Raw genomic sequence first — 10,967 nt, 5'->3', positions numbered from 1 at the left:
AGACAGAGACTGGGCATTCCATCACCTTTTTCAACTTTCTTCAAGTGATGAGAAGAAGAAATAGAAAGAAAAATTGGTTTAGGGAGGCAATTGGATTAAGCAAGCACATAAAGCAAAGTTTTATAGGTCGTGATGTGGATTTCAAATTCCCTTAGTCTCCTGGTCCTTCATTCTTAGGAGTAACCTGGAGTTGATCTTTAAAGTCATTTGATATCTGCGTTGTTTAAAGTCTGCTTTTATTCCTCTTCAAGGCTCCTTGAAAGGCTGTCTCCAGCCCATGCCTCCCATTCCCACTCAGCCTTCCATGACCGCAGACACGAAAGAAAGACTCCTACAAAGGAAGACTATCCACTCTCCTGGCCTGGAAGTCTTTGAAGAAGTCCTCAGGGGATATAACACCCGGGGCACATATGCCAGTATGTCGGCCCATTTTGAACATATGTGTTACCCTGTGCTGTTACCAATGTTGTAATTAGCTCTGAGCCATGACAACCACTTGATGAGTGGCTAGAGTATTGTGGTTAAATGTATGGGCTTTGGTTTCAGAGAAATCTGTGTTTCAATCCTGGCTCTGACACTTACTAGATATGTGTCTTTGGGCAAATTCCTGAATCCAGTCTTGAAGCGTGCTGAAATCCAAACTTTGTTCGTCTGATGTGGAAAATTATGCAATTTCCCAAGGCAGGGGATCAAAGTTTTAATGTTCCATGGGAGTGCGTCCTTCCTGGAGCCCTAGCTATTCTTACACAATATGCTGATAATCTGGCACACAACGGGGGCAGAAGCACTTCCTCTGGAACACACATGGATTTAAAAATCCCTTGGAGAGAAATTTATCCTGCTAAGGCCAACCCAGCTCTCAGCCTGGTTCTCATGCTGGCCCTGGAAGTTTCACCCACCTCTTCTGGGTGGAGATGGCGTCCTGGGAGGCTAGGAGACTGTCCAGGTACAGAGCAAGGGCAGCTGTCTTTCCAGAGCAGGGCGTTAAATGACTCCAAACAAAGAGTATGTGTGTGTGTGTGTGTGTGTGTGTGTGTGTCTGTGTGTGTTGAAACAAATGCCATTGTGGATGTAGCTTGTCTGAGGAGAGATGCAGAGTGATATGTTCTGGGTTTGGAGAAATATTCCTCCACAGCCTGCTTTCCAGTTTTCCATTCTGTTGTACACTGCTTTTTAATTAAACACTGTTTATGGACACAAATGCTTCTTCAAAGTTCCCCAGGGGGGCTTGCTGACAATCTTTGTTCAAAGCTTTAGTACTATTGCCCAGAAGCTTACTTAACTCCCTGTTGTCCTAAAAACTCCCCCAAAGGCTTTGGTTGAAGATAAAGGGAGGAAACTGAAGCCTGGATACTTTGCAGAGGTGTGTTGGCCCAGGCTTCTACACTGGAGAGTCTCAGAGTCATAATGAACTGTTCATGATCATCTGGTCTAAACTCTCATTTTTCAAATGAGGAAACTGAGGTTCGATGAGGGGAAGTGATTGACTTGTCCAGTCATGGAACCCATGAGTGGTAAAACAGAGGCCAGAATTCAGAGCCCATGAATCCTGGGGTGGCCTTGCCGTGGATAGTTCATGGGGTGATGGAAAGTCTCCTGTCCTCTGCTGTTTAACTGTGTTTCTGGCTACTCCAGGGCTCAGAAGAATTTCTACCAGACAGAGGACAGTATGGGCAAAAGTGGGGATGAGTATGGGCTGTGGAAATGGGTAATGGGGTGTATCCTGTTGATAGCAGGATATGTTTTCAGTTGGTTTTCCAGTTTCATTTCACATTTACTGCAATGACTTGCTCGTGTAGCTCTGTTGCAGCTGTGACCCACGTGATCCAGTCCTAGAAGCAGTTATAAGGCACAGTCCAAATAAGCCAAAACATGATTAAAAAAGAATTTTTTTTTCCCTTCATCTTTCTGAAAGGACATTCAACAGGCTTCCATGTTTAATCCACGGTATCTCTTCATACTCCGGATTCTTGCTGGGTTTTCTCATATCCCACACTCTGAAGTTCTTTATTAACCAAAACTTTGAAGAATGATTTCTTTTGCCAGCAGCCCCAGTGGCTTCTACTTCCTGAACATCCTCTCTTTTCTCTGTCCATTTTTTTATTAGGTAGATTGATTAACCTTTTTCTCGGTGTCCTTCTACTTCTCATCCCACCTCTCTGGTGCTGTCCTTCTTTACTTACTCTGACTCTGCACTCCAAAAACCTAGGCAGTGCTGTGTTGGTGAGATGGGGGAGAAAGGGGTATTGGGCTGTCAATGAGAGGTTCTCTTGGGCAGGTGAGGTGAAGGGAGGAAGTTTATGAACATTAATCTATTTTATCCTCTCATGGGTATTTTCCCACAAGTTATTTTTTTCAAATACCTGACTATCATTCCCTAGTCTAATTAAACTTCTAGTATTGTTGTTACAGATGTATGTATACAACACATGATTGAATCTATGCTTGCTTTAAATGTTAGCGTATAAATATAAAGACCTGGTCCTTGGTTCATATGGTGGACAGACACACAGACAATCGTAATTGCCACACCAACAGTGTTTAGTTGGAATAGGGAAAGAACAGGGCCTTAGAAGACCTCTCCAATGGGGAGGGGTATGTGTATTGCTACTAAAAGACAGAGTGAAGTGATGCTGGATAGATGAAAACTGATGTTCAGCACACCTTCTGACCAGGAGGAGCCTCACACAGAGAGATTAAACAACTAAACCCATATGTGATTAGAACTAAACAAATCTTATTGGTGGTAATTGCTCCAGGAGTTCAGAGGAACAGAGTTCCCTGAGAGCCAGTTGGAATATGTATGTCTTTCTTAAATCAGTTTCTCTGTCACCCCATATTTACCTTTATTTGGTCTGGTGGAACTTCAACTGGGACTGGAAGAATTAGGTAAAATTTAGGCAAGAAAAGGAGAAGGCATGAGCATTCTAAGAAGCAAAATTGCATCAACCCAAGGGATGTTTGTTGATAAATGAGCAGACCAATAAGGAGAGGTTGAGTAAGGAGGAGCTGGAGAATAAATTTGGAGAGAGGAATCTGATCCCAAGGTTTGTGACACAAACTCAGCTATGGGAAGCAAAGTCCAAGTTAAAGAACCTCAAATATATATATTTTTCACTTTACATCTTTTTTTTGTTTTGTTTTGTTTTAAATGATATTTTACTTGTTTTGAGAAATCTCAAGCTGGGTGCGGTGGCTCACACCTGTAATCCCAGCACTTTGGGAGGTCAAGGAGGGCTGCTCTCTTGAGGTCAGGAGTTTGAGACCAGCCTGGCCAACGTGGTTAAACCCCGTCTCTACTGAGAAAACAAAAAAATTAGCCAGGCATGGTGGCATGTGCCTGTAGTCCCAGCTACACAGGAGTCTGAGACAGGAGAATAGCTTGAACCTGGGAGGCGGAGGTAGCAGTGAGCTGAGATCACGCCACTGGGTGACAGAGCGAGACTCCATCTCAAAAAAAAAAAAAAAAAAAAAAAAGAGAACTCTCAAACCACTTTCTGATTTCCCATCATAAAAACTCAGAGCATAATTCTTTGGCTAGTTTTCAGTTTCTTTCCAAGTAGATAAACACTTCTGGTTTTTTCTTACCAGATTTGAATCAGGGTGACTTGATTATCTTTCAAAACTAGTTGTTCAAAATTGATGGTTTCTTCTTTTGTTACACATCATAGACTGCTTGTTGGATTTCTATTACTTAAAATTCTGAAATTGTATATACCCTTATTTATACTTCTTGTGCCTTCCTCTGATTTATCCACTTGTCAAACTCATCCCTCAAACATAGATCAAATTTCCTTGTGTAGGGAACATATTATGCCTAACTTATCTTACCATGGCAGTTAGTATAGGGATAAATGAATGCATGTATAAGTGAAAGGCTTTCTATCTATCTAGCCTAGGGATGGCACATAGATTTGTGTTAACTATGAATGCATTTGATTGCATGTGTTAAACAAATTCATTGAGTGGTGGGTTAAACAAATAGGGGTTTACTTTTCTCACATATCAAGATGCTTGGAAACAGGCAGCTGCAGCACTTGTTCATGGACTCTGAAGTCAAGAAGGACTCAGTTTCAAGATCACCAAATGCATACAAAACAAGAAAAAGTAAAGAAGGAGAATAGCACCAACTATTCAGTGGCCTTCTGGTGATGTCTCATTAACTGCACCTAGCTGCAAGGGAAGCTGGGAAATTGAGTTTCTCACCTGGGGATGAGTATGTTACTGCCTGCTATAGTTTGGTTTGCTTGACCCCTCCAAATCTCATGTTTAAATGTGATCCATAATGTTGGAGGTGGGGCCTAATGGGAGATGTTTTTGTCATGGAGGTGGATTCACCATTAATGGCTTGGTGCTGTCCTTGTGGTGAGTTCTTGCTCTATTAGTTCCTTTGAGAGCTGGTTAAAGAGCCTGACATCCCTCCCCTCTTTATTTCCTCTCTTCATGTGATCTCTGCACAGTCAGCTCCCCTTCACTTTTTACCATACGTGGAAGCAACCTGAGATCCCCACCAGAAGCCAAGCAAATGCTAGCACCATGTTTCTTGTACAGTCTACAGAACCATGAGCTAAATAAACCTCTTTTCTTTATAAATTACCCAGCCTCAACTATTTCTTTATAGCAGCACAAGTAGATGAAGACACTGCCTGAGGAATATCTTGGTTCTGTTAGCAAGGAAGGATGGGGGATGGATATTAGTTGGGCAACCAATGGCATCCATCACATATTTCATCTCATGTTCCAAGGTTAATAGATTTGAGGTGGAGCATTGTGTTAAGTATCATGAAGACCTGACCAAGTCCAGCAGGTGAAGGTACTTTGATTGATCATTAATATCTACTATGGTTGTGGAGTGGGGTATGACAGAAAGTTTAGTGTGTATTTGCCATCTTTTGTCCATCCCTTGCCCCTTCAAGCCAGTCTTTCTGTATCTTCCCTTGTTAGTTTTTCCAAACCCTGCTCACACATGTATAAAAATCCTTTTTAATAAACCACTCCCAGTTTACTCATTGTAAGTGTTCAATTTCTTTCCTGCAAGGATCCAGATTAGGGCTGTCTGTAGTGCTTTGGGGGCTTGTTATGGATGAAAGTTTCAGAATTACTGGTGAACATTTTGGTCTCCCCCTTTGATTTTAAGTTCCTCAAAGTCAAGATCAGGATGCCTCTTACACTCTACAGGATACTCAACATGCAGCATGTCTTGGGATGTGCTCATGAAGTATTTTTTATTCATTTTTATTGATCAACCCCCTTCCCCTGCCCAGGGCAATGATAATTTTTCTGCTGTGCTTTATATGTATGTCCAGCTGTGAGATGTTGGAGACAGGAGCTTTCAGGGATTAGTAGGAGGGAGATGACATCTTTCCTGGTTCTCTCTGGATTGTATTGTGACAGGCCAGTGAGAGCTATCATTTCCAAGCACTGTTGGTTGGAAGTGGCTATGCACCAGGTGGCCTAGAAGGACAAGTATGTCATCAGCTGGGGGACCATGCACTCTCTGCCCTGTTCTTCCTCTGCCTCCCTGTTCCCGGGCCCTAGGGTCTACCCTCTGCAAACAGGCCAGTGATGTGTTATTAGACTTGCCACCCATCCCTTTACTTTTGGCCACTGGAACCACCAGTGATATCATGTGATATCACGTGAATCCCTGGAGCCTGCCATTCCTAAGGTCAACTCCTTGTCTTTCCAGTTTCATAAAAACCAACATATTTTCATTTTTAGCTTAAGCTTCAAATATTTCGAGTTGGGTTTCTGTCACTAGAAACTCAAAGAGTTCTAGTGTGCTGGAGGAGGTTGGGGAGGAGTCATTTAGTGTCTTCAGAGCTGAGTTTCTTCAAGTTTACTGAACATACGAATCATCTGGGGATCCTGTCAAATTACAGAATCTGATTTAACAGGTCTGGAGTAGCGGCCAGAGATACTGCATTTCTAACAAGCTCCCAGTGATACCTATGCTGCTCATCCAGGAGCACATTTGAATGGCAAGGACTAAGAACCGCACCATCCAATACTGAAGCCACAAGTCAACACGGCTATTTACAATTGCCGTCTTTCCTTCCATTTTTATCTCATAATTTCATTAACCCACCAGAACTCTTTGAGTTTCTGGTGACAGAAACCCAAGTCAAAAGATTCGAAGCTTAAGCTAAAAAGGAAAATATGTTGGTTTTTATGAAACTGGAAAGACAAGGAGTTGGCCTTAGGAATGGCAGGCTCCAGGGAATCACATGATATCAACATTGTCATCACCACTGCCGTCATCACCACCACCATGATCATCCCTTGCTCCATCCTTTATTGCTCCCTTGTCTCTTTTCTTGATTTTTTGGGCCTCATTCTCTCTACTTAAGGACTGGCTTCCTCTCCCTGGCAGGGGCTTTGGCCACTGGTGGTTCCAAGCTAACATGATCACACTTACCATCTGAATGGGAAAGGAAGCTCTTCCTCCCAGTGTCTGACTTGGTCCTGTTTGGGTCTTATGCATGGTACTGTACCTGTCCCTGAACAAGGTACTGGAATGTTGTGGGTCACTGCTGTAGAAGGGAGAGTGGATTACCATGATGGGAAGCCCCAGAATGAGATGAGCAGAGGGGGATAGGAGTACATCCTCAAGGAAGAGAAGGAGTGCAAGAGGTACAGGGCAGACAGAAGCAGCGGATGATCACTCCATCCCACCACTCTCTTCCACCTCACCAAGAATCCTGCCCATCTATTCCCCCTAAGAACCTCCTTCCTAGTTTCTGCCATTCTTTAATCATTTCCAGTGGAGGAAGATAGCTTGACATATTTTGCTGGGTGTTTAAAAGAACACACCCATCTTTCCTGTGTATTTTCATCCCCACCAATTACCAAGGCTTTCCCTTTGGGTCTTTCAAGCATTTGATAGCATCTCATACCATTGTGCGTGAAAAATTTATTTAAGTTGCCTTGCAGTGGCAAGCTTAAGTGCAAGGGTGGTAAATGGCAGGAGGGGAAGGCAGCCATCTGTCAAGGGAGAGCGTGTTGGAAATGTTCATTAATGGGAGGGAGGACAAGACAGTATGTGGGTGACAAGGTCTGGGGAAGGTCCAGGTGCTCGGGGCACAGGCAGGGAAGGCAGTGCAGGCAGGAACTGGGAGATGAGTTAGCCACAGCCACTTTTAACTTTTTTTAAAGAAAAGAAGATGTAGGCCAGGCTGGGCGCGGTGGCTCACGCCTGTAATCCCAGCACTTTGGGAGGCTGAGACGGGTAGATCATGAGGTCAGGAGATCGAGGCCATCTTGGCTAACACGGTGAAACCCCATCTCTACTAAAAATACAAAAAAAAAAAAAATTAGCCGGGCATGGTAGTGGGAGCCTGTAGTCCCACCTACTTGGGAGGCTGAGGCAGGAGAATAGCGTGAACCTGGGAGGCGGAGCTTGCAGTGAGCCGAGATCGCGCCACTGCACTCCAGCCTGGGTGACAAAGCGAGACTCCGTCTCAAAAAAAAAAAAAGATAGCTATTATTTTTACTTTTGTTTTATTTATTTTTTTTGAGATGGAGTCTTGCTCTATTGCCTAGGCTGAAGTGCTGTGGAGTGATCTTGGCTCACTGCAACCTACGCTTCCTGGGTTTAAGCAATTCTCATGCCTCAGCCTGAGTAGCTGGGATTACAGGCACCCACCACCACACCCAACTGATTTTTGTATTTTTAGTAGAGATGGGGTTCACCATGTTGGCCAGGCTGGTCTCGAACTCCTGACCTCAAGTGATCCGTCCTCCTCAGCCTCCCAAAGTGCTGTGATTACAGGTGTGAGCCACTGTACCTGGCCTATTTTTATTTTTGAATAGCTGTCTACATGCAACTTTGCTGAGTGGTAAAGAGAACTATGGGGATTTCGGAGATTGTGTAAAGTTACGGAGAATCTACGGCCCCTGCTCTCAGCTTGGGGGAACTGACAAGCTGACCAAATGAATCCTGAGCTGTGTGGTGAGGGCTATGCGCAGAGATCGGGATGGTGTCATTGGAGCCTACAGGATGGGAGACTGAGGGCATCCCCCAGAGAAGGCCAGGCCCTTTTGATTCTTGAACTTTTCAGTGTTTCCTGTATTTTGGGAAGTGGGTCTTTCCCCTTATCTGTAGAATAAACACATGCTAAGTTTAGATAAACTGGCCAAAAGTCTGTAAGTTCCCGTAAAAATGAAGCATCTAGACCAGAAGTTCCCAAGGTGAGGAACTTGTTAGCAATGCACATTCTCAGTTCCCACCCCAGACATACCCATCAGACATTCTACCCAACCTTCCAGGTGATGCTGGTGCCCACTCATGTTTGAGAACCACTGGTCTGGATGAGTGTCAAGTGCGAAGAGTGAGGGACTCTTTAAAACCTCACCAGAGCAGAGATACTTAAAAGCCACCTTCTCAGAGAAATGGCAGTGCCCCAGCTACCACTCGCCAGCAGCCCAGGGAGGGGGAGTGACTGAGCTCAGGTCACCCAAGGGCGAGCCTGCACACAGAGGGGCTTTTCACTCCCACTTGGAAGCTCTTCTCTTGACTATTTTATGAATCTATTTGAGAGACCCTGGAGAAGGGGGGACCTATAATTTCCTTCTCTGTGTCAAAGAGATCTGCTGAAGATTCCTACAACAACACTTACATCTGGTTATTTTCTGGGAGGGAGGGAGGGGCCAAAGTTTCGCTCTTGTTGCCCAGGCTGGAGTGCAGTGGCGCCATCTTGGCTCACTGCAACTTCCGCCTCCTGGGTTCAAGCAATTCTCCAGCCTCCTGAGTAGCTGGAACTACAGGTGCACACCACCACTCCCAGCTAATCTTTGTATTTTTAGTAGAAATAGGGTTTCACTACATTGGCCAGGCTGGTCTCGAACTCCTGACCTCAGGTGATCCACCCGCCTTGGCCTCCCAAAGTGCTGGGATTACAGTGTGAGCCACCGCGCCAAGCCTATATCCCACTTTTAAAGTCCAGTTTGTGATGTCAGATCCCTCCTAGATGGTAAATGAGAAATGTGACCCTATGAACTTGAAACCGGAGGTACTCAAGTCAGAACCCTTACACCAAGCCCTCGGGAGCCAGACAACAATAAAGAAGACGAGGTAGAGGAAAAGGTTATAAAAATGTTTAGTCTTTGCTTTATTGAGTTACAACAAATGAGCGACAAGTTAGAAAAATTGGTTTTATTCAAACTTCCTAGCAATTGACTTGTGTGGTGTACTCAAATGGGGGGCAATGTGGGACGGGGGAGGGATTGCAACCAGAATTCATATTGCAACATGTACACCAGATATGTCTCTTGGTTTTCCTTCTTTTAAAAGGTAGGGCTAACTGAAAAAAAGTGCACTCAGGTATCTAAAATTTTCCCAAAACAAACACACACACAAACAAAAAAAATCAATTCATGGTGAGGCTTTGAGCTAAAATCTTGTCAAATACCACACCGAGAAAAGGCAGTGAAGAAGAGAAATGAAAACCAAAGCCATTCACCTTTGTACCCTCCAGATAGGAAGATCTTATTGTTGTTGTTTTAATGTCACAATAGTACTGATCATACTAACAGAAGCAGGAGCCTCTTCCGCTGGTATTTAGAAAGGTGCTTAAAGAGGCCGGGCGCGGTGGCTCACGCCTGTAATCCCAGCACTTTGGGAGGCCGAGACGGGCGGATCACAAGGTCAGGAGATCGAGACCATCCTGGCTGACACGGTGAAACCCCGTCTCTACTAAAAGTACAAAAAACCAGCCGGGCGAGGTGGCGGGCGCCTGTAGTCCCAGCTACTCGGGAGGCTGAGGCAGGAGAATGGCGTAAACCCAGGAGGCGGAGCTTGTAGTGAGCCGAATTGGTGCCACTGCACTCCAGCCTGGGCGACAGAGCAAAAGACTCCGTCTCAAAAAAAAAAAAAAAAAAAAAAAAGAAAGGTGCTTAAAGAACTCAGCCACCTGCTACCCAGTTCTCCCAGGGCTGGCTGGACACAGCCTGGCCCAAGAGGCCAAGAATTTGCGAAGCCAGATCCCCTCTTGGCAGTTCATAAAGCCTTCTGTTGGAGTAAGGCAGGGACCCCCCAAAAAAGCAGCCAGGGGAAGAACTGGAAAGGAATTTGATTTGGAGGATCTGTCGCCTGTCACCTCTCTCCAGGTTGAGACAGAGGCCTGGATTTCAGCCCTTCCTGCCGAGAAATCTCCCAAATTTCAACCTACCTTTAAAAATAAAGTCTCCCTACTTAAAATCCAGTAGATATCATGGCACTAATACTAACACCCCTTTCCCCAAATTAATAAAACAAAAATAAAAAAAGAAAAGGAGAAAAGAGAAAAGCAAGGTGGTTAGCCCTCCCTCCTGAAAAAATCCTTACAATGGTAGTGCTGGAAAAGGAAGTTGCCCTTGATTAAAAAGGTAACAAAATTCCCATATTGTACAAATCAGTTCCAGTATAGCAAGAGGTGAGGGCTAGGGCAGAGGAGCAAACTATGTACAAGGACCCATTGAAAACGCAGTAGTAGGACTTTGGCACTATGAACAATTCCCACCGGTCCTCTGGGAGGTGCGTCTGAGAGTTGCTGGGCTTCTGCCCCCTCCAGGCACACACGAGCTAAGCAGTTCCATTTGGAGTCACTGGCGAGGGTGGCCCATGGCTGGGGAGGGACCATTTCTTCTTTCTTCAAAGACAGAGCATCCCCTTGATCAGCACAGCAGTTCTAACTGACTTCCCTAGAAGACACAAAACCACAGAGTCAAGATGTCAGGCAAATGACCATTGTTCCCTGGGGGGAAGATATCATGGTTTGCTTCTCCCTGGCTCTCCTGGGTTGGGGTGGGGGCCTTCCAAAGCCATCCTAGGGCCTGGAAGAGAGACACGTGCCCTTCACGTACGGGGCCTGTTGTAAGGAAACGAGTATGTTTTCTGAGCACAGATCACCACTATAGGAAAAGCCTCCAGAATCAGGCCTTTGAAAACAGAATGACTTTCTGGGCAAGCGAAGGTGGTGGCCTGTGAT

The 10,967-nt window shown here is 45.0% G+C and overlaps 1 protein-coding gene across 5 annotated transcripts in view; it reads right to left on the bottom strand.

Moving 5' to 3' along the window:
* Positions 1-9,086: 9,086 nt before the first annotated feature.
* Positions 9,087-10,967, bottom strand: part of ZHX2 (zinc fingers and homeoboxes 2) — a 193,881-nt gene continuing 192,000 nt past the window's right edge. For all 5 annotated transcript variants that reach the window (XM_065519570.1, XM_065519569.1, XM_045398634.2 and 2 more), the window contains one exon: positions 9,087-10,680. The gene's annotated coding sequence lies outside the window, so the exon portion shown is untranslated. The remainder of the gene's footprint in view (positions 10,681-10,967) is intronic.

This window comes from Macaca fascicularis, chromosome 8, assembly GCF_037993035.2.
Source record: "Macaca fascicularis isolate 582-1 chromosome 8, T2T-MFA8v1.1".
Classification (NCBI taxonomy): Eukaryota; Metazoa; Chordata; class Mammalia; order Primates; family Cercopithecidae; genus Macaca; species Macaca fascicularis.
Note: the sequence above shows the minus strand (reverse complement) of the source record. Positions and strands in the feature narration are given on the sequence as shown.